Source organism: Spermophilus citellus (genome assembly GCF_964194105.1).
Source record: "Spermophilus citellus genome assembly, chromosome: 3".
In the NCBI taxonomy this organism is placed as follows: Eukaryota; Metazoa; Chordata; class Mammalia; order Rodentia; family Sciuridae; genus Spermophilus; species Spermophilus citellus.
In genome coordinates, this window is record NC_138184.1 from 124,269,796 (window position 1) to 124,292,592 (window position 22,797).

Genomic DNA, 22,797 nt, shown 5'->3' on the forward strand with positions numbered 1-22,797 from the left:
ATCCTCACTGAAATTTTGAGTGAGATATTGGGTTTTAAATTGTTTTGAAAATATGCATTGCATATGTGAAAATTTTATTACTTTATTAGAATATCCTTTCAAAAATTTCATAGAGTTGCTCAATGAAGTCACTGAAGCTCAGGGATCATAAACCTTTCTTTTCCTGACCTATTAATCATACTGTGAACCAAAGTCAATGAAGACTTATTTCTCACTAGGTGATAGAGTCTGAAAAACTGATAAGCTTTAGTGTTAGTCTACTTTCCATTACTGTGATGGAGTAACTGAGACAATAAACTTAAAAAGAAAAAAAAGATTATTTTGACTCAGATTCAGAGATTTCAGTCCATGTCACTTGGTGCTGTTTGTTGCCTTCAGTCGGTGGCAGTATAGTACATGATGGTGGAAGCATGTGATTGAGGAGGCTTATTCACATCATGGTGGTTTGAGAATAAAAATGGAGAGAGATTAGGGGCTGAGTTCCAAAATCCTATTCCAGGGCAGGCCCCCAATGACCTAACTCCCTCCCTTAGTTCCCATCTCCTAAAGGTCCTACCACCTCCAAATGGAGCCCTACACAGGTGCATTGAACGTGTGCACCTTTGGAGGACACTTTCCCAAACTATTCCAGTTGTGAATGTCCTGAGAACAACAAAGTGTGGTCTTTCTACTCAATAAATCCATAAACTGTGGGGAACCCAGAAGGTAAGCAATCATGCTATCAGCTAGTTGTTCATAAGAATATCCAAATGAATCATATGCAGTGTTTGAGGAACTTGTTGACTTGCCTAAAGAATAAGGGATGTAAGTGTTGATGACTACATATTTAACGCATGCTTAATGAAACCTGGAGTTCATTATGAAGGGAAGATATTATAGCTCTACAAAGGCACCCTTGCTCTCAGAGTGGGTTATGAACACTGTGGCTAGGCAGTTCAGAGCAGAGACAGAAAATGGAATAACGTTGGGCTTCAATATCAGGATAGATGCTCCATTACTGAATGATGTACATGAGTATTCTGAGCTTAAGAAAGATAAAAGACTTATAATATCACTATAATAAAAGCCAAAGATAATTATTGCTTATCAGAGGAGCAAAACAGGAAGGTGGAGAAGGGAGTAAATTAGAAACCATTGCTCTAATTATGTAAAACATATCTAAGGAATAATTAGACCCATATTTAAGAATATGCATCACTTCAAATTGAATAATGTAGTTTGAACATAGAAATAGAAAATGAATTTATTTTATACATTATATAAAAATAAAATCAGTAATTTAGCACACAGTGAAAATTACTTGTAAAATTGTACCAGGTATCTAGAAATATTTATTCTATTAAATTATACTATCTTTATAGTTAAAAAAATTCTAAATTATCTCTCTTTCATGTATGTGCATGAGTGTCTATGCACATGTGGTTTGGAATGAAAATAATTCCTGAGCAGCAGCCGGATGAAGTAGAGCTTCTGAGACCATGTGTTCATTGTGCTGTGTAAAGTACAAATGAAATGTGGTGTTGACATAAACATTCCATAACTTGGAAAATCTTCCATGGTAGCATCTGGGCTGCTTAACTTTATATTTTATAACCATGATATATTGGGTTTCCTATGAGGTCACTGTACAGAGATTTATACACTGCAACCGAATTTTTAGGTCTCTAAAATAGCTAGAGAAAGAAAAATAGGAAGGCATGTTACTTTCTCCTGGTTTCATCTAAGAGGCCGTGGCTAAAAATTGATTTTTCTCTCATTATTTCAGACGTAGGACAGATCTTGGCTGGACTCCCAACAGATAACCTTTGAGCTCTTGAAATATTCTCCCTATTAAGAGTTTATTTGTATATCTAAGACTGTGGATAACACCACATTAGCATCACCAGATAAGTCTACCTTAATGATCCAACTTGTGGTGTGTGTGTGTGTGTGTGTGTGTGTGTATGCGCACACACGCGCATGTGCATGCACATGCTTGCACTTATTTTTACTTTAGGATGAATGATAGAGGTCAAGCATAGGGTTTCTGTATGTCTACACATGATTAAACCCTCTACGAAAACCCTGAACAGTAAGACTTGGTAGAACTTCTTTCATTGATAATACTTTGAATGTGTCACCACACATCATTTCAGGAAAATTAATTGTATCCCATGCAACTCCACTGGAGAAGGGACATCTAGAAGCTCATCCATTTCTAATGGATGAATTTCTGCTTTCCCCTTTGCTAATTTTCATCCTTAACCTCTCACTCTCATGAGCTGTAATCAAATATAACAGTTTTTTCCAAGTCCTGTGTATCCTTCTAGTGCATCAACAAGTCTGAGGGTAGTCTGAGGGATCAGCAACCCAGAGGTTAACTTAAAAGACAATTACTAACTGAGAAGCTGCCTTTTTATGGACCCACTGGTTTTGCCACGTAGTATCTTACCTGAAAGCACCCAGTTTCATAGAAAAATGACAGGTACTGTTAAAGACTCAAGGTATGGAATTTGTATTAATGTAACTTCCAACACATACTGACTACAGTGTCTTCTAAAGTGACAACACTTGAATTGAGGGATGGCACGTGGATGTGATCCATCTCATTTTAAGTATCTGTTCCCCAGGTGTGCAATTAGTCATTCTATCCTTAGGATTCATCAAATAATGTATCTGTGGGTTTTTTTTTAACCTCTATAAAAGTCTTAAGAATCCAGTAACATCTCAACTGAACTTCAACAATAGCTTCTACCTAATGATTTCAGGTTTCTAAAGGTGATGGTCTAGCAGGCAAAGATAGGGCAAAAAGATAATAACAAGAGCAATCAACCAAGATTATTATCGAATACTTGCTATATAATGGGGGTTCACTGTTGGTAATGGGGATTAATTATTGTAGCAACCAATGTCTGACAAAGACAAGATACTAGGGCTTTAACAGCTTTCTCAGGAAAGATCAGGTTTGTCCCACCAGAAAAGCAATGTAAGTTAGCAAACTGAAATGCAGATTAACTAGGATGCAAATCTAGAAGGAAGGGTGGAGGAGGTATATAATAATTATTACCAATTGCAACCAAGAAAATTGTACTTAAATTTTTTAATCCTTATTGATAAGGTCTTGGTAGAGATCATCACTAGACAATATCTGATATCCAGTTAATAGAGGGAGTTTGCATTATATCATGTGAAGATCTTACATCTGATCATGTGAGGATCTCTACAGTACAAGAAATAAACAGAGATATATAGGCTTAAATTTCATCTTTGTGCATTCACCTATGACAGCAGCCAGGGCTGCAGTAAAATTTCCAAGCAGTCTTCAACTTGCTTCCTGCTGAACAGTGTTGCATCAGGTATGCACGATCCACCTTCAGTTCTTATCTATACATACTCAGGGGAAATGAGACGAAGGACAAAAGAGGGCAAACATCTCTACAACAGAATCAAATGAAAATAGTACATAATTATAATTCATTATAAAATTTCCATTGAACTTAATGAGTAAATAAGAGACAAGTGGAAGATTTTCAAGGGGATAATTGTAAAGATCAAGTGAAACTGGTTAAGGATGAAACTAAGGCATAAAGAAAAGGGGACTACCTATGAACGTTCCTTCTCTTCCCCTCCTCCTCCTCTGTCTTCTTCTCCTGCTCCTGTGTTTTCTCCCTCCTTCTCCTCTCCTTCTGGCTTGCAGATGGACATGGTCTTTCCTCTGAGTGGGAAAGGAGGGAGCAAGGGAGAGGGAGGGAAAGAGAGAGAGAGAATGAGCTCTGGGGCATCTCTTCCTTTTTTCTTTTATGACACCAGTTCTATCCAATCAAGATCCCATTCTTATAACCTCATTTAACATTACTTACATCTCTAAAGGCCCCATCTACATGTAGAAGGGTTTTCTGTATCTGTCTTATATCCATCCCACATATATTTCGTGAGGGCATGTCCCTTGTCTCTGTTATTACCCATTTTATTCCTGGAATTTAGCAGTGTTTGGTACATAGTTGACAAATATATGTTGTACAGATTAATGAGGGAATAAATGAAAACATAAGGTAGTAATATCTTGGCCAATTGAATTTACTTAAGAACTCTCAGAAATTTCCCTAAGGAAACATGGACTATCTAAATATTATGTCAATTTTAAAGTCATTATTCCTTCTGTATCATTAGGCAAATATAAAATAAAATTAAAGGAGTTATAAATTTTTTTTATTGGATGTTCACAACATTACAAAGCTCTTGACAAATCATATTTGGAGTTATAAAATTAAAGTGAAGGGAAATAATATGTCAGATATTTTAACAGAGTTTATGTTATTACTAGGTAAAATTACAGGGTGAATCAGGGTCAGGACAGTAGTTAACACTTGAAAAAAATAGATGAATGGTTTTGAGCTTAGACAGACTTGACTATAAGTCTTTGTCACTTGAGTGGGGGACATATAATAAGAATTTCTCCAATGGACTAATGCTTATCAATAATATTGATTTAAATAACATGACTTAAATAATATATCTGAAAAAATGATGACATGTATTGCTCATGAAGTATTAATATGTATTAATTTATTGAAATGGGTATTTTTATTTTTCTCATTTTTGCTTATTAAAAAACTGAGTGACAGAATTATTAAAACATTATACCTGAACTCACACAGTTAAGAAGTAATAGCACTGAAATTATAACCAAGGAAGTCTGACACCTGAACTGGCTCCCTCAAATATAACACTCATCCTTACAGAATACATAGAAAATATACTTATGTCTTATCCCTAAATGACCTAGCATGTATGCACAATAGATGCTTGCTACTGGATTAATTTCGTAATCATGTATTTTGAATTGCTTGCCTACAATGTGCTTTAATATTGCTGATATTCTTTCAAATACTTGCATATCTTTATTCTATTACAAAATACTCCATGTACACACTGGAAGGGGAGAAAGAAAAGCAAACAAATAATTAGCACATTGCAAAATCTATTGTTTGAATGTAACATGATACATGAGCCAAAGTTACAATTTGGGGAGCATTTTCAAAGGAGATTTAGTTTCTTCTCTTAAAGTACTTCTTCTTGTTCTGCCAGATGTATTAGCAGCATTATTTCAGGTCTTAGTGTTTGTTTATAAACATTTTTCTTATAATGGAAAATTTAAATAGAGATTAGTTCTAATGCATTGTAAATCAACCAACCTAAAATTACTTTGTAAAACTTGGTGATTTATCCAATTATTTAAAGAATATTCTTAGAGCTCTGTGAAGATTTATTGACTTTTGCTACTTGAGATATTCATGCAAACAACCTTCAAAAATACCTATTTGTAAACATTTTAATCAAAACATCTATGCTATCACTCAGTGGTAGGCTGTGGGAAGAATATTAAGTTACTAGACTCTAAATCATCCTTAATAGCTAAACACCACATTTAGCTTTTATCCTTAGAACCAATTTCCTTCCATTACATTGGTATAAAGAGTGCTGTGGAAGAAAATTTTAAGCAGCTAAAGCATGAACAAACTTAACCTTGCAGAATTGATTTAAAAATTCCATAGACATAAAGAAATAATACCCTACAAAACATGCGACAATTTAATTAATTACACATTGCTGATATTAGAAAACTAATCCATTCCATAATTTTGGAGAGATCTTCCAGATTTTGAAAAAGGGTTTATGCAAAGTGATATGAAGGCCACAGACAATGATTTTTTCAAAGGGCTTATAATTGACTAATATGTCAAAATTAGAAAATTATATGTGTGTTAAGTTGAATAACAATGACAACTCTATAGATAATATTTGAGATAAAAATAAAAAATGTAATTAGTATATTAAAGCAAAATGTAGAAAAAAAACAAGACCTGAAGATGAAAATATATATTTGTTTTGTGGAGCAAAAAATATTATACTAATAAGGTAGATGTGTATCTTAGAAATAAATTAACTGGAGAAGAGTAAGTAAAGTTTCACTAAAACATTTTTTTTTAATTTTAAAAGTTTTATTTTTGGGGGGAATCGACATACATTTTTTGTTTTTTTTTATTGATTATTTAAAGCATTACATAGCTCATGATATATCATCTTTCATACATTTGACTCAAATTGTGTTTTGAACTCCCATTTTCACCCCAAATACAGATTGCAGAATCACATCTGTTACATATTCACATTTTTACATAATGCCATATTAGTGACTGTTGTATTCTGCTACCTTTCCTATCCCCTACTATCCCCCCTCCCCTCCCCTCCCCTCCCATCTTCCCTCTCTACCTCCCCTGCTGTTGTTCAATTCTCTCCCTTTTTTTCCCTCCCCCTTGCCCCTCATAACCTCTTATACTTTTATGCATCATTGAAGGTCTCCTACTATTTCCATGTGCTTTCCCTTCTCTCCGTTTCTCTCCCCCAATTGGTCTTTGTTTACTGTAGTCTTTTCCTCTCACCGTCTACGGCCATACCACCCTGAATGCGCCTGATCTCACTAAAACATTTTGATGCTTAAAAAAGATTAAAAAACTATAGATTTGTTCTAAATTTGGATAAGCAGGAAAATATAGTTAACTTATATATTCAAGGAAACATTTTTTTTATAATATTAAGCTAAAATAGCTAGTTAATAGTAGATTTTTTAAAAATCTATATATCAACTCAGTACAGAAAATAAATAATTATGTGTATGCATTTCATGTATACAATAAAAAACATTTTGCTAGGGGAGAAGGATAAATGGTATAGAAGATGTGTATGCAATTATTTTTCTCAGAAAATGTGACTACTGAAATACATATTTGGGAATAGCATGTTATTTTATGAAAGACGCTAATATGTTCATCAAAAATTTCTGAATAGTTTCTATAGGCTCTGCTAATTATTATGTGTTTTGTAACTTTAAGTACATTTTTTAATTATAAAAAACTTAAATACCCTCACTTGATTGGGTCCCAGCATTTGGCTGACCTACCCCGTGTGTTAGGGGGACGTATGTACAGATAAAAGCATTAGATTAATAGGGTGTTAGTATGCGGAAAGCATGCCTGGGGCTGTGTTTGATGGACCTGGAGATTAAGAAATTATGTTCTTGGGGCTTGGGATGTGGCTCAAGTGGTAGCGCGCTTGCCTGGCATGCATCTGGCCAGGGTTCAATCCTCAGCACCACATACAAACAAAGATGTTGTGTCTGCCAAAAACTAAAAAATAAATATTAAAATTCTCTCTCTCTCTCTAAAAAAAAAGAAATTATGTTCAGGGAGAATAAATACCTCAGTAAATGTGTTGAATATAATGGAAACCAAATTGTAAAAGGAAACTATAAATATAGAAATAAATAAGACTAGGTTTAACCATGCAGTACTTGATTAGAATCTAAGATCTAGATTTAATATCATAGCTGTTGATATGTACATAAAAGGTAAAGATAGAAATACAGAAATGTAGGTGGGGTGGTGGGGAGTTAGGAGGTATGCATTGTGAACGTGTATGTACGCATATACATGTAGTTGTTTCCTACCTTTGTCTGCTGAGAGGGACTAGAAGTAGTATACCCAATTGCAAAGCCTCAGGAATCCTTGATATCAGGGCTGAGCCAGAGGAAGCACAGGATGAGCCTGCAGCATCTTATATCTGATGCAGAGAGAACAAATTATCTTTGCTGTGGCACTTCTCTTCAATACATACACCATGAGGAAACAACAAATTCCTTTATAGAAAGATTGTTCAAGGAAAATAGCCTGTATTAATCAGAATTAATCTTGTTGTAGCAGAATGTGAGGAAATGCTCAAAGAATAATGAATCTTGTCAAGAGGATGGAGGAGGCAGCTTGAAGGATTTCCCACTGGTCCATTCTGGGAAATAATGACATTTAATGTAAATAATGATCTTAATGAATTGGGACATTAAGAACCTTATTTAATATTGAATTGAATGGCAGTCTAAGTGTCCACACTAACATCAATCAGTAGATAAGGGAGCCAGGTAAACTACCTTACAGTAGAGAAAACTAATAGACATGAATGGTGCAATCAGGTGAGAGCACCACCATTTGATACCACCAGAGTAATGGTTCAGGCAGAGAATTAGCAGCAGGTGCTAAACGAATGGATGAAAGTTTAATGTGGACTGGGATATTTATATAGTGCCAAAAATCTCATATTTAATTCATATTAATTAATATGCAAATATGATTATTAATTAACTTTCCAGTTTTTCCAGCAGAAATAGTCAGGCATCATTGTAGCAAAGCAAAAAATCATATCAGCTGTGAAAAAACAAATCAACATCATGCTGTCTTGATGCAAGGAGATCAAACCCTCATTTCTATTAGACTTCTGTCCAAAATGCATATGCCACGAAAAAAACAGTAGATGGACCCAAACTGGGAAGATCACACAAGGACAATATCAAAGTCAGGAAAAGCAAAAGAAAATGTCTTAAATGAGAAATTATTTCAGATTAAGCCAAAAATAATTATAATAATTAAATCAAAGATATGGTTATGGCTTGGAATCTGAATCTATAGAAACAATTAAAATTGCTAAAATTTAATTGAGAACTGTAATATTAAATTTCTTAATTTTTTGTACTGTTGTTTACAGGGGAGATATTTCATAAGCATTAAGGGGTAAAGAGCAATATATGGACAACATGCTTTAAAATGGTTCAGAATTAAAGAGAGGAGGTGAAGGAGGAGGGGGAGAGAAACAGAGGGAGAGAGGATGATTTGCAAACATACACAGAAGTAGAAGAAATAACACATGCCCATCACCCAGATTCAACAAATAACAATATTTTGAAACATGTTCATTGCTTCATCTATTTTATCTTGCAGAATTATTTAATATAAATTCCCAAACATTTTGTTATTTCACATATTGCTATGGTTTAAATCTTAAGTGTCTCCCCAAGCACAGTATTTAAGGTTTGGTCATCAGTCTGTGGCAGCACTGGGAAGTGGTAGACCCTTTAAGAGTGGGGGCCTAGTGCAAGGAAGTTAGCCTTGCTTCTGATCTTTGAGGGAATGAAGTCAGGCTTTCACAATTATATGTGATATTAGCTGTATATTAGGTAGGTTTTTGTAGATAACCTTATAACAGTGAGAAAGTTTCCTTTCACTTCTAGTATAAAGATTGACAGAATTTTGGAAATGTTTTCTCTGCTTCAATTTATATAACTTAATATAATGTAATCTTTTTCTTTAGTGCTTTATTTATTTATATGGAGAATTACAGTGATTGATTTTCCTTTTACAAATTTTTATTAATATGTATTAATTATACATATTAATGGGCTCTATTGTGACATTTACATATGTATTAGCTTTCTATTGCTATAACCAAAACACCTATCAAGAATAACTTAGAGGAGAAAGACTTACTTTGGCTCACCCATTCTCCCTTCTATCCTCTTTCATCCTCAGGTCTCTCTTCTCATCCCCTGACCCCAGTTCCAGTCCCTAATAGTCACTCTTCTACTTTCAAGTCAAAATTTTCTCCATTTTTTATACATATGGGAGAAAGCATGTGATTCTGTCTTTCTGTGCTTGACTTATTTCACTTAGCAAGATGACCTTCTGTTCAATGATTGATTTTCTAATGATGAAACAGATTTGCATAATTGGAAAAAAAACACTTAAATGTGTTGTAACATTCTTTTTAAATGTTGCTGGATTTAGCTTGCTAAAATAGCAAAGAAGGATTTTGAAATATACTGGTTTAGGGTTTTGTGTGTGATGTGCTTGTATGTTTTTCTCATATCAGATTTTGATATCAGAGTTTTTAAAAATAAATTGAAAGCGTTAATTCCTCTATTTTTTGAAACTATTGTATAAACAGGTGTCAATTCTTTGAATGTCTGATAAAATTCTCTAATGAATTCTAGTGAGCATGGAAATTTCTCATGATTTATTAAATTATATATTCAGTTTTTTAAAATAGTTCTAAGGCTATACAAAATAGTTTCCTCATATTTTTTAGTTGCAGTAATCAGTATTTTAAAATGAATTGGTCCATGGGTTATGAAATCCATGTGTGTAGAATCATGAATAGGAAAGCCTTATTATCATTTTGTTATATTCGGGGTCTCTAATGATTTTGTTCCTGATATTAGTAATTTGTCTTCCTTTTTTTTGTACTATTCTTACTAGAGGAGACTTCATACTTTTATTGATTGCTCCAAGAACAATTCTTTTGTTTCACTAATTTTTTTTTTTACTCTTGTTGTTATGTTTTCAGTTTCCTTGATTTTTGCTCTTCTCTCTATTATTTCCTTTGTCTCTTGGAGTTTGTTTGACTCCCCTTTTCTTGTTTTCAAAATAGGAGCTTATATTGTTGATTATGGGATGTTTCTTATTTTCTAGAGTTTACATTTAGTGCTATAAAATTCCTCCCTCCACAGGAGCTGGATCCTACTCATTTTATTTAGATGTAAGATGGAAGTTTCAAAGGGTTTTGAGTTGCTTTGGGGGTAAACTGGTAGCTATTTGCAGGCTTCAAAAACTGAGCCTGTTTCTCTGAATCTAAGTAGTTGAAGATTGCACGTGGTGTTCCATTCACTTACTGCCAATCAACTGAGAAACCTGCTTCTGGGGGCTGATATTCCACTTAGGGAGAAGAATGAGGCTATTTGTAAAAGGAAAACATCAGGCAGTTTGCAGAGTTTAAATAAAGATATATTCAATAAACTCCCTGATGAGAAAACAAAGCTACACATTTTTCTAACCAAGATTTTAATAAAACAATTTCAATACCTTCAATATGATTATAATAGCTTTATATGTGAAATTATGGCACCTGGCATTTAGTCCATATTCGCTGTCTATACAGAGGTTTGTCATTTGTATGACGTTAAGCTGAAGGTTTAATCTGAGTTACAATGTTCTTGGGTTTCAATGGTGTGGTATGTTAGCATTTCATCACTGTGGACTCCATTACTCTGGGCCTGATGAGACAGAACTTCATGGTGGAAGTGCATGGAGGAGGAAAGCTGTTGACCTCATGGCAGCAGGGAGGCAGAGAGAGAGACAGAAAGGAAGGTGCCAGGGACAAGAGACAGCCCCCAATGACCTACTTCCTCCAACCATGCTCTACCCAGTTATAGTTTCCTTTGAAACTGTAGTCCATTTAGGTATCAAGGTCAGAGGCCTCAGGGATCTAATCACTTCACTAAAGCTCCACCTGGGGAAATTTCTGCATTGGGAATTGTGACGGCTAATCTAAATTGTCAACTTCATTGGATTAAAAAAATGCCTACAATTAAGAGAATTTTTGCTGTGTTGATGAGAGTTTCCAGAGATAGCTGGCATGTTAAAAGTAAACTGAGTAGGGAGACCCATGCTGAATGTGTGTGGCACAGTCCAATGGGCTTGGGGACTGGATGGAAGGAGGGTGGAAGAAGGAGAAGCCAATACTGACATAAATGCCATTCTTCTTCAGCAGGTGCTTGGATTGTTGTGTTATTGTTCAAAGACATGGTACAACAGCAACTTCACTTTTCCAAAGTGGACTCTGACCTGAGCAGCTATCAGTTAGTCCAAGTGTCCAGCCTGGAGATAGCCACAGTAGGACTATCCAGCTTCTGGTAATTTAAGCCAATCTAATAAATCCTAATCAATGCCTTCTTATAATCACTCACACACACACACACACACACACACACACACACACACACACACACCCTGCTAGTTCTGTTTGTCTAGTGAACCCTGAATAATATACGAGCACACTGGTCTTTGGGGGACACATCATATTTCATATCCAAACCATAAAAGTATGTATTCTTTAATGTCTTTCAGTAATCTATGAACCTAAGTCATTGTTATTATTGAGTTCAACCTATACAGAATCACTTATTTGAAACATGAATACATTAATGTGTATTGATAATTTTTACTTCTCATATTTAAAAAAACTACTTGTCTTTGAGTTTTCTTCTTGATATAGTTAGAATATTTTGGAACTATTGTTAAATAGCTCGCTGAGAATAAAGAAGTTTTGTTTGTTGTTCTGTTTTTATCTTTGTATTATGACAGAAAGCTAGTAATGGGATGACCAACAATTTATTGCAAAAAACCTTCCTCGGAAACAACCAATGAATGAGGGATAATATTGCTGTAATGAAATAAACTTACAAATGATTATTTCTAGACACTAGTCGAGGATCAGATGAAACAGATGGAAATAATCGATAGTGTCATGCCAGAACAATGAAGATGCGTCCTGCCAGATGTTGAACATAATGAATGTTTAACTCAGAGGCTAAAAGTTTCACTTTATTTTCATATTAGACGTATGACTTGACTGCTTTCTTGTAGGAAACATACAGGTGTAATGCTGGTTACTTTCTGAAAAGGTCTTTGAGACAATCTGAAAGGCTATAAATAGTAGGTTATTTTAAACAGCTATCTAGGCAGAGGTAGTACCAGCCTCACTCCAGAGCACATTTTCTGCTCTCAGAAAACTTGGCACATCAAAGAGAGGTATCAGGGCTATGTTTCAAGGGGGGGGGAAAAAAACTTGCTTTGTTGGTAGTGACATTAGGAAGCCCAGGAAGAAAAACAGGAGCCAAGGTTCTACTGTTACACTGAGATGGTCCCTGCTGTCAGGGTTCACTGAACACACTGGCCCAGCAGACTCCCAGATGTACAGGGGAAACCCAGAAATAGCTGGACACTTAGTGGTGACTACTTCTTCTCAAGACAAACAGAGCCATCCTACTAAAATCTCTTCTGGATTCCTCTTGAGTTCTTTAAGAAACTGCCAACAAAACAAAACAATACTCCCCCCCAACCAACAATGTATATAGTTAGCTAAATTGATACACACATATATATCTACATCTATTACACTCACAGCATTAATTTAAAAAATGAAATAAAAATATTTAGAGAAAAAAATCAAAGAAAAAATGATGAAACTCACCTGATTGATGGCCCTTACGATTGATATGAATAGCTTGCTTAGCATTTAAATAATTTATTTGTCAGTTCCATAGACTTGTTGCTCTTGTCTGCCTTTTGAGGGATAAAATAGTTGCTGATATTAAAGCTAGTTTACTTAAACTAGACAGTTATTTAGGTTTTTAATCTTTAATTATCTAAAACACATAATCATTTTGGTGTAAACAAGAATATGGAAGGAAAACATAACCTAATCCCATGATCCAGAAACAAATGTAGTGTGTACATGATTCAAAACTGCCATCATAAATACATATAGTGTGTGCATGTTTGTAAGTTATAACTATCTGAAATAAAGTATCTGTTGCTGTACCATACTCATCTTTGACTAAACTTAAAATGCTTTTTGTTCATTCAAAGAACATTCTTCCACTTTAAAATACACATAAATAAAAGTTGTGAATGACTTCAGCATATATATATGTACATATACATATATACATATATATGTATATACATAAATATATATATATTTATGTATATACATATATATATATATATATATATATATATATATATTTATGTATTCTTGCAGATTTATTTTTTATTTCCAGGTAAAACACTTTAATAATTAATCTAGAAATACATTTTACCATTCCATTAATATAAACTTCTGGGTGCTCTCTATGTGAGTCTAACTCTACATATTTTTAGAAATATTAATATAATAATTAAATTATGTATGCCTAAAAATATCTATAATGTTTCATTTAATCTTAGCTTATCAACCATTTAATGCATGTTATTATAATTTTAATTTATAACATTTTTATGAATATGTTGTTAATATAATCATATTTACTATTATATACTTAGATAAACTATTTAAAATAAATATGTAGTTATAAGTTAGTTACATTGTATTTCAAATTCTTCTTCAGTGAATCCCTTGTTAATGTCCTTTGGTGATCTCTTTCTATTGATGTGACTATTGTTTGGCAGATTCATAAGAACTCAATTGAGTCAACATTATAACGTTTGCTTTTCCTTTTCATTTGACATTTTTAATGATTTTATTTGGTGGCTGTATTTAGCTATTTTCTGTAGAGAAGGCTAAAATATATATTCAGTTCAATTTATTGACATGCTTGAAAAAAGCTTTCTTGTGTCCATTGGCCACAAATATTCAATTATATTTAAAATAGTCTTAAAGATTCGTCCTGAATTTGTTTTAGGATGAGCAATTTGATGAGCAACCAAGGTCTTTCATTTTTCAATTGTCTCCATCGAATTTTAGAAAAGTTAATTGCTCTTTCTTCTATTTGAAATTTAATAGTTATCATTTGGATAGTCTCCTCACACACAGACTTTGAGTTCAACCATTTGACTATTTTACAAGCAGTACATGATGTTTTGATTACTGTGACTTAAAAACTCCTAATCCTAGTTAAGTTTTTCATTGGAAAATTTTTTCTTTAGAAACTTCCAAATGATTCTCTCTCATTTATTCATTCAGGAAAACTTGTAAACATTTTGTTGGATTTTATTAAAAGGATTTTTAGGGAAAAGGTCACATATTTTAGATTAAAAACTGGAATATATTGCTTCTTTGACATGTGATAACATTAATAGGAATACCAATAAGAAGAATAAGAATGGTACCTTTAAGATTTTTTAATAAATAATTTGATATTTGTGGAAATCTTAATATAATCACCAATAAATATTGAATAAATTCAATAATAACATGGTACAGTGGAGACATTAATAAATTTTGAGTCCTTCGATGCAAGAAAGTGACACATGTCTTATATAATAATCTTAAATCCTATCCCTGATTACATATGATTAGCACCATTCCTTTTAACTCTTATGTTTGTATTTTTATGAAGCATACAATATTTTCCTGATTATATTTTTGAAGTAATTATTTAGAACAGAAGAAAAGTTAGAATGTCTTTTATATTGAGCCTAGAATATCCCCCAAAGTCTTGGGTTTTGAAGACTTGTTCCATGATGCACAAATATGCAGAAATGGTGTTTTGGGGAAGTGACTAGATCATGAGTGATTGGACCTTATCAGTGAATTCATCCACTAAATGGAATAATAATTAACACATATTTCTGGAAGGTAGAGGCATCGGTAGGTAGCTAGAGCATAGTAGGAGAAAGCCTGTCATTAGAGGCATGACCTGAGGACTATATCTTTTCCCTGAAACCCTCCCCTTGCTTTCTCTTTCTTTCTCTGCTTGCTGATTGCCATGAGTTAGCAGCTTTCCAGTGCCAAATCCTTCTGCCATGACATTTCTGCCTTGGAATCAGCCAACCATGAACTGAAAATGAGCCAAAATAAATCTTTCCTCCTCCAAGTTCTTTGTTTCAGGTATTTTTTGTCAAAATGATGAAAAGCTGACCAACACAAAATCCCAAATATTAACCCTCATATTATTTCTCATTTTCTTAATTTAACTATTTCCTTGAGATTATTAGGTATCCTATTCTCTTTTCAAGTCTCAATATTAATTCTCCCTTCTTTTAACATTTGATAATTTTTCCTGTTTAAATGGGATAACTTCAGAAAAATTATATCATTATGACACAAATTGCCGATATATAAATGAAGCATCAAACTAGACTATTCACATGGAAAAGTATAGAACAGTCTAATACTTAGTTTGGGGAGTCTAGGTAAAACAATCCTTGTAATGCAAAGATCATGGTAACGTGTAGAATATTTTTTCTGAGTAATTTGGTAATGCTAAATATATTTCTTCAACTCAGTAACATACATTTTTTCGTATTACGCATTTCTATAATGAAGCTCATCTAGCAGTGGTATGTATAGTAACAATCATCAATCTGGGGTAATTGTGACTATGAGACCTATATAAATCCATGAATGACTTCATTTGACACAATCCAATAAAATCAGCAATGTTCCAATCACAAATCATCTTCAATGTGATGTAATGCTATATCCAATAATTTTAAAGTAATGTATCTACTAGAAATTTATACTTTTAAATATTACCATATGGACACAAAGATATGTGACCCATAATCTAAAAATGTTTATGATTCTTAAAATAAAAAAACCCAAAAATCCATAATGGAAATAATCTGTGTATATGTGTTTATCCCTAATAAAATGAGAGTGTCTTGTCCTTCCCCATTTAGTCCCATTTTGGCATAGTGTCATATTCAATACATTTCCCATAATATGATTTTGAAAAACTTATTCAAATAATGTAAGACATGATAACCCTCTCCTCACAGCATCAGCAACAATTTACATTATTCACCTCCATTACTTTTGCAATTATGATAATGTTAAGAAGGTATGTTGCTGTTTTCAGTGAGATTTATTCGAATATTTCTTATTTTGAGAGTATTGTCATGTATTGATCTAGCATTTGGGATTTTTCTTCATTGACTTACTATTTTTATTCTTTGTTCCAACTTTCCATTGGGTTATTTGTCCTGTATTTGGTGATCTGTGGATATTCATGCTAATGTTGAATGAATTAAAAAGCAATAATAGAAGTTTAGATCTCTCAACATATTTTAAAATTAAAGCCTACATATTTCCCAATAACCCAGGTGTCAAGTACATAAATTTGCAATGAAAACTAAGCTATATTTCAGCAGAATGGTAAGACAAATAGGGCTATGCAAACTTTCAGCATGTAGCAAAACTGTAGAGGGATTTAAAAAAAAAAAAAAATATATATATATATATATATATATATATATATATATATATATATATTAGCAGCTAGGTGTGGTAGAACATTCCTATAATACCGGCGTCTCAGGAGGTTGATCAGGAGGTTTGCAAGTTCAAGGCCAACCTCAGCAATTTGGTGAGAACTTAACCAAGAAGACCCTCACTTCTTCTTAGAGAGATCCTGTCTCAAAATAAAATATAAAAGGGTTGGGGATGTGGCTCAGTGGTTAAGCATCCCTGGGTTCACTGCTACTATATATATATATATATATATATATATATATATATATATATATATATATAAAATTTTTAAATAAGCATGTATAAGTAAATATATACATATATATGCTTATTTTTTTAAAAAATCTAGCTATCAATTTATAAAAGTTCAAAGTAATTCATTAAGCTAAAAATTAGAACAAATGTTAAAAATTATATGAGAAGAATATAGCAAAATAAGAAACAATTATACATACAAAGAAATTACTAAAACTCTGTAGTAGACAGAATAATATTGCCCCTCTATAAGAAACCCAGGCCTTGAACTTCCAAACTTGTGAATGTATTACCTTCCATGCAAAAGGGACTTTGCAAATATAGTTAAATACCTCCTAATGGAAGATTGTCATGAGTTATTCTTGTGGAACCAGTGTGATCACAAAAGACTGTATACAGGAATGAAGAAAACAAGAAGTCAGAGAAGAAGTGGTGACAGAGAAGAGATGGGAATAATGGAATAACAGTGTGGGGGCCACAAGTCAGGTAATGTGGCCAGCCTCTAGAGACTGAAAAATCCAAGCAAACTGGATTCTCCCTTAAAGGTTTCAGAAGGAACACAGCCCTGTAGACACCTCGATTTAGACCCAAAATTCCCATCTCAGACTTCTGACTGCCAGAACTCGGGGTAGAGAGAGAAGATGTGAGGGAAGGGGAGGGGGGATAGTAGGGGATAGGAAAGGTAGCAGAATACAACAATTACTAATAGGGCATTATGTAAAATTGTGGATGTATAACCGACGTGATTCTGCAATCTGCATTTGGGGTAAAATTGGGAGTTCATAACCCACTTCAATCTAATGTATGAAATAGGATATGTCAAAAGCTTTGTAATGTTGTGAACAACCAATAAAAAAAAAAGACCAATTTAAAAAAAAAAGGTTTCAGAAGGAACACAGCCCTGTAGACACCTCGATTTAGACTCAAAATTCCCATCTCAGACTTCTGACTGCCAGAACTATAAGTTAATAAATTTGTAGAATTTCCTCTAAGTCGCTGTCTGTGATTATTTTGCAGAGTAGCAAAGTGAAATAAATAAATCCACATTATTTTTCCATAAGAAAGACTAATAAAATGGATAAGACTCTGCAGGACTTAACAAGTTAAAAAACAAAAGACAGAGAGAAGTATTCATTTTCAATATCAAGAATAAAAATGCCATGGGGCTGGAGTTGTAGCTCAGTGGTAGAGCGCTTGCTTCATACGTGTGAGACACTGGGTTTGATTCCTAGCACCACATATAAATAAGCAAATAAAATAAAGGTCCATCAACAACTAAAAAAGTAATTTAAAAAAAGAACAAAAATGCTGATATTGATCTGAAAAATACTTAAATAAAATACTAAGGTATTATTAACAAATCTCTACTAATCAACTTGACAAGATAAAATGGATGTAGCCCTTTGAACACAACATACCAAACTAGTCCTAATAAAAAAATCAAATTTATCATCAAAACTATACTTACATTTTGAGGGGATATAACTGAAAATCATAGAGCAAGTGCTTCTGAAATTTTGCTCTTTTATAACAGCAACCCAAAATTGTCATAATAAACTTTTACACATCTCTGAAAATTAATCAAAGGCTTTCAGTGAATTGGAGAACATTTAATCAAGAAAAATGGCTGAATCTTGGAAAGAACATTGACCTTTGTGGTGTTCCCATTCCCTGATCCTGAGCTTAGCCATAAGCCTAATAAATAATAGCTCACATTGCTCATACCAGTGGGAGCAGGAGTGGAGCTGAACCTCTTTCAAAACCTCATTTCTAAGGAATTGTTATTATTTGACCTGTCTGGTGGTTTCCTAGAGGACCCACTTGAAAAATTTATTTCAAATCACTCAAATCCTCCCAGGGCAAAAAGCCTTTCCCTAGGGGCAGTTGTGGAATGTTTTAATACCACAGTATCCTGAGTTAAAGGAGAGCAATTAAGGTAAATAATCCTTTAACTAAAAATCTCAAAAGGAAAAGCAGAGAAATGAGTTGTCTGCAGCAGCTTTGAACCAGTTCAACGTGTTCCTGATATTCTAGATGGCCATGTGCATGTATGGGGCCCTATTATCTAATTTTGTAATTGGCTGTTTATGCATTTTGTATCAAACCTAAGGATATATTGCTAATCCAAGCCAAGGAAGAGTTATACCTATGGTTTTGTTCTAAGAATATATAGTTTTGGCTTCTACATATTAGTTCCTTTACCCATTTTTAGTTCATTTCTGTACATGAAACAAGTGAATCCAAGTTGATTATCTTATGTATGGATCCTTAATTGTCATACATCCCAATGTTAAAAAAAAATTATTCTTTCCCTGTTAGATTTTTTTCATTCCCTTATTGAAAAAAAATCAACTTTAGAAACAGATACTATTCCATTGATTGGTATATCCATTATTGTGCTAGTAACATACTTTAGTAGTAGCCTTCTTATGTTTTGAAATATAACTGAGTAAGTCCACCATTTTTCTCTTATAAAGATGGTTTTGGTTATTCAATTTGTAGTTTCTGAAGAATTTTAGGATTTTCTTGTCCATTACTGCAAATGAAGGATTTGGAATTTTGGTAGAGATTACATTAAATCTAGAGAGTATTCCATCTTGATAATATTACAACTTCAAATCCATTAGCATAGTTCATGTTTATTTAGATCTTATTTAACTTCTTGAAATATTTTGTAATATTTCAGTGTACAAATTTGACTTTTGTTTGTTTACTTCTCAGTATTTTATTAATTATCATGTCATTATAAGTGGAACATCTTTCTTATTTTATTTTTGGATGATTTTTTTTGCTATCATATAGAAATAAAATTGAATTTTGTAGACCCAAAATGAAAGAGTATATAGAGCTATAAATATACGTTCCTAGGGAAAAAAAAACAGGTATAGGGGCTGGGATTGTGTCTCAGAGGTAGAGCCCTCGCCTAGCATGTGTGAGACACTGAGTTCGATCCTTAGCACCACATAAAAATAAAATAAAGATATTGTGTCCACTTATAACTGAAAATAAATATTACAAAAAACAGGTATAAATATTTCTTGCCTTGTATTAGGAAATGTATCCTTAAATATGATACCAAAAGCAAAAAAAAAAATAACCAAATTTAAAAAATAATAATCAGACTTCAATATTTAGATCTGTAATGCATCAAAATCATGGTGATGAATGTAGAAATTCAACCTATCGAATGTGGGAAAATATTTGCAAGTTGTTAATCTAATAAGTGTCTAGTATCCATAACTGGGAAAGAATTCATGGAATTCAACAATACAAAAGACACCCCAAGGTTAAAAAATAAAAGGTCAAACAATTTGAACAGACATTCTCCAAAAGAAGGTATACAAATGAGCCATAAGCACTTGCAAAGATACTTACCATCCTTGGTCATAAGTGAGAAGGAAGTCAAAATTACAGTAAAATAGTGCTTTGGCCACATTAGGATGACAAAAATAAAAATAATTAAAAATAAGCATGTGTAAGATATGGAAAACTCAGGGCTTTCATTCACTGCTTAATAAGTATGTAAAATCTCATGTAAAGTGTCATGGCCACTTTGGAGGTTATTAGTAGTCCTCAAGATGTTAGTTAAACAGGGTTACCCAGAAATACATCTGGAAATTTTATTATTAGCTACTATACACCAAAAAGGTTATAAGCAAAAACGTTTACCTGAATATTCATAGCAGTTTTATTCATCATAGCCAGCAGATACACACCCAAATATTCATCATTGAAGAAACAGGAAAACAGATGTGAGATTGTCTATGTGTGTGTGTGTGTGTGTGTGTGTGTGTGTGTGTGTGTGTGATAAAATATTTTAACTATAAGAAATAAATTTTCATAGGTGAAACTCAAGATTACATAGGGTAAGGTTGGGTAAACTGCCTTAGACTGGAGAAGGACCCATCTGCCTCAGTAGTACTAAACTAAAAATGTAAACCCAAACCTGACTTGAATGAAGTGTTCAAGTCACTGTGAAAATCTAGTCATGATGTGATTGGAGTGTGGAAACTTAACAGGTTTCTGAACTCATAATTTTGAGATTTGAGCAAGAGCTATGTGGTCTTCAAAAGTCTCATCAGTCAATGCTCTTGTTGTCTCCAAAGTAATTAGAAATGCCAACTGCTTCAATTCTTTCCTTTTCTCTTCACAGACTCCCTATACATAAGCTGAGACGTTTCTTCTATTTTCATAACTGTGTGTATCCTAGTTTATAGAAAGTTTAATAGTGTGCCTTTCAAGATGTACTCTGACCCAAGTAACTTGTATCTTCTTGCCCCCATGACACAATCATACATCAGAAACAATTCAAAAAGTTGATGTTTAATTGTAGATTGTTTGGATGGATAATTTGATTTTTGTCCATAAATGTAATTTTGTTTCAAAAATGTTAACTAGCTTCCATCTTTACCAGGGCCAGTTTTGATTTTTAAGAATGCATTTTCTTGCAGCTGTAAGGCTGGTTAGTATTCTAATATGTATCTGAGATTTGTATTTCAGCAATTTATTCAGCATACAATGTCAAAAGATCTTATTAGTTTGATTCTAGAAGTAATTTTGCCTAGTCAAGGGAATGCAGCTAAATTATATGCTTTTGTCAGATAAATCTCAAATCTTATCTCAGATAGTTGTGAGGATGTTTTATAGTGTTGCAATAATAAGATTTTTATTATAAATTTCAGCTTTCTCGGTTCTTCAGCTAACTATAGAAAAAAATGATGGAAAACATAGATGAAATAGGTAAATGAATGACACACAAAATTAATAAAATGATTCATTTCTAAAATTAATATCAAATGATAAAGTAATAATGGCCCTAATGTCATGCATATTCAAGTAAATGTTCAAGTAAAATTATGTGAGTAATTAATTAACAATTATCTGACTTTCCTAAAAATATTTTTATTACACTAACATAACAGGCTTCTTAGATAAATCCTATACACATTTAAATTTCAATAAAATTATATTTACTCATGACACTTCTTGTATCCTAAAATAACCACTATAGCAATTAGAACTCTAAGATTAAATTAAACTAAGGGAGAAAAATAAAAGCTCTGTCCCCAAAGAAACTCTTATCTGTAAATATAAATATATTTAACAAATGAAACAATATTTTGTATATTATATGTCACTAAATATCTTCAAACCTATCCTCTCATTTTATATTTTAAAATACAAGAACCCATTATACTTATAAGCTCAGAAGAGCAGGGCTCAGAATTTGAAATGTTTACAAAGACATAATATATCTTAGTCTCAGGAGATGTGTGTGGTCTTTCTCACACACTTTCGAAAAATTAAGATTAGAATTTGGTTCATTGTGTGCCAATCTAGTGATTTTTATGGAAAAGACTGTGGAAGTAGAACTTTCATTATTAATTGTCCTTTTCTAAATTCCATTTGAGTCCTTGAATTTGTCCAGACTACTCTTCCACTGAATGTTTTCCACTTTTGAATTCTTAAAAACAAATTTATATTCCTAATAATATCAGAGCTTGAGATATATATATATATATATATATACACACACACACACACACACACACACACACACACACACACACCAGTTGCCTTTAGAAACCATGAGTTTCTTTGCAACTTTTATAAATGGGGCCATATGGAGCCATAGGGATACTTCAATCCTGTTCTTTCCCTTCTTTTCCTTACTATATATACCAAAACTAAATTATTCTACTTAAACATTTCTATTAATAATTTGCAGGAAAGTTAGTCAGTGAATATGTGTCTGCAAGACTACTATAATTGGGTAAGAATTTCTCAAAGCAGAAGAAATTCTAATTTCTGGTACATTAATGCCATCACCAATATCTTTATTATGATTACCCAGCAAGAACAGGATGAAACCCTATAATCCATCCTGTTAGAGTCTGTAAACAAGTCAGGATGTGCCTGGCAAAT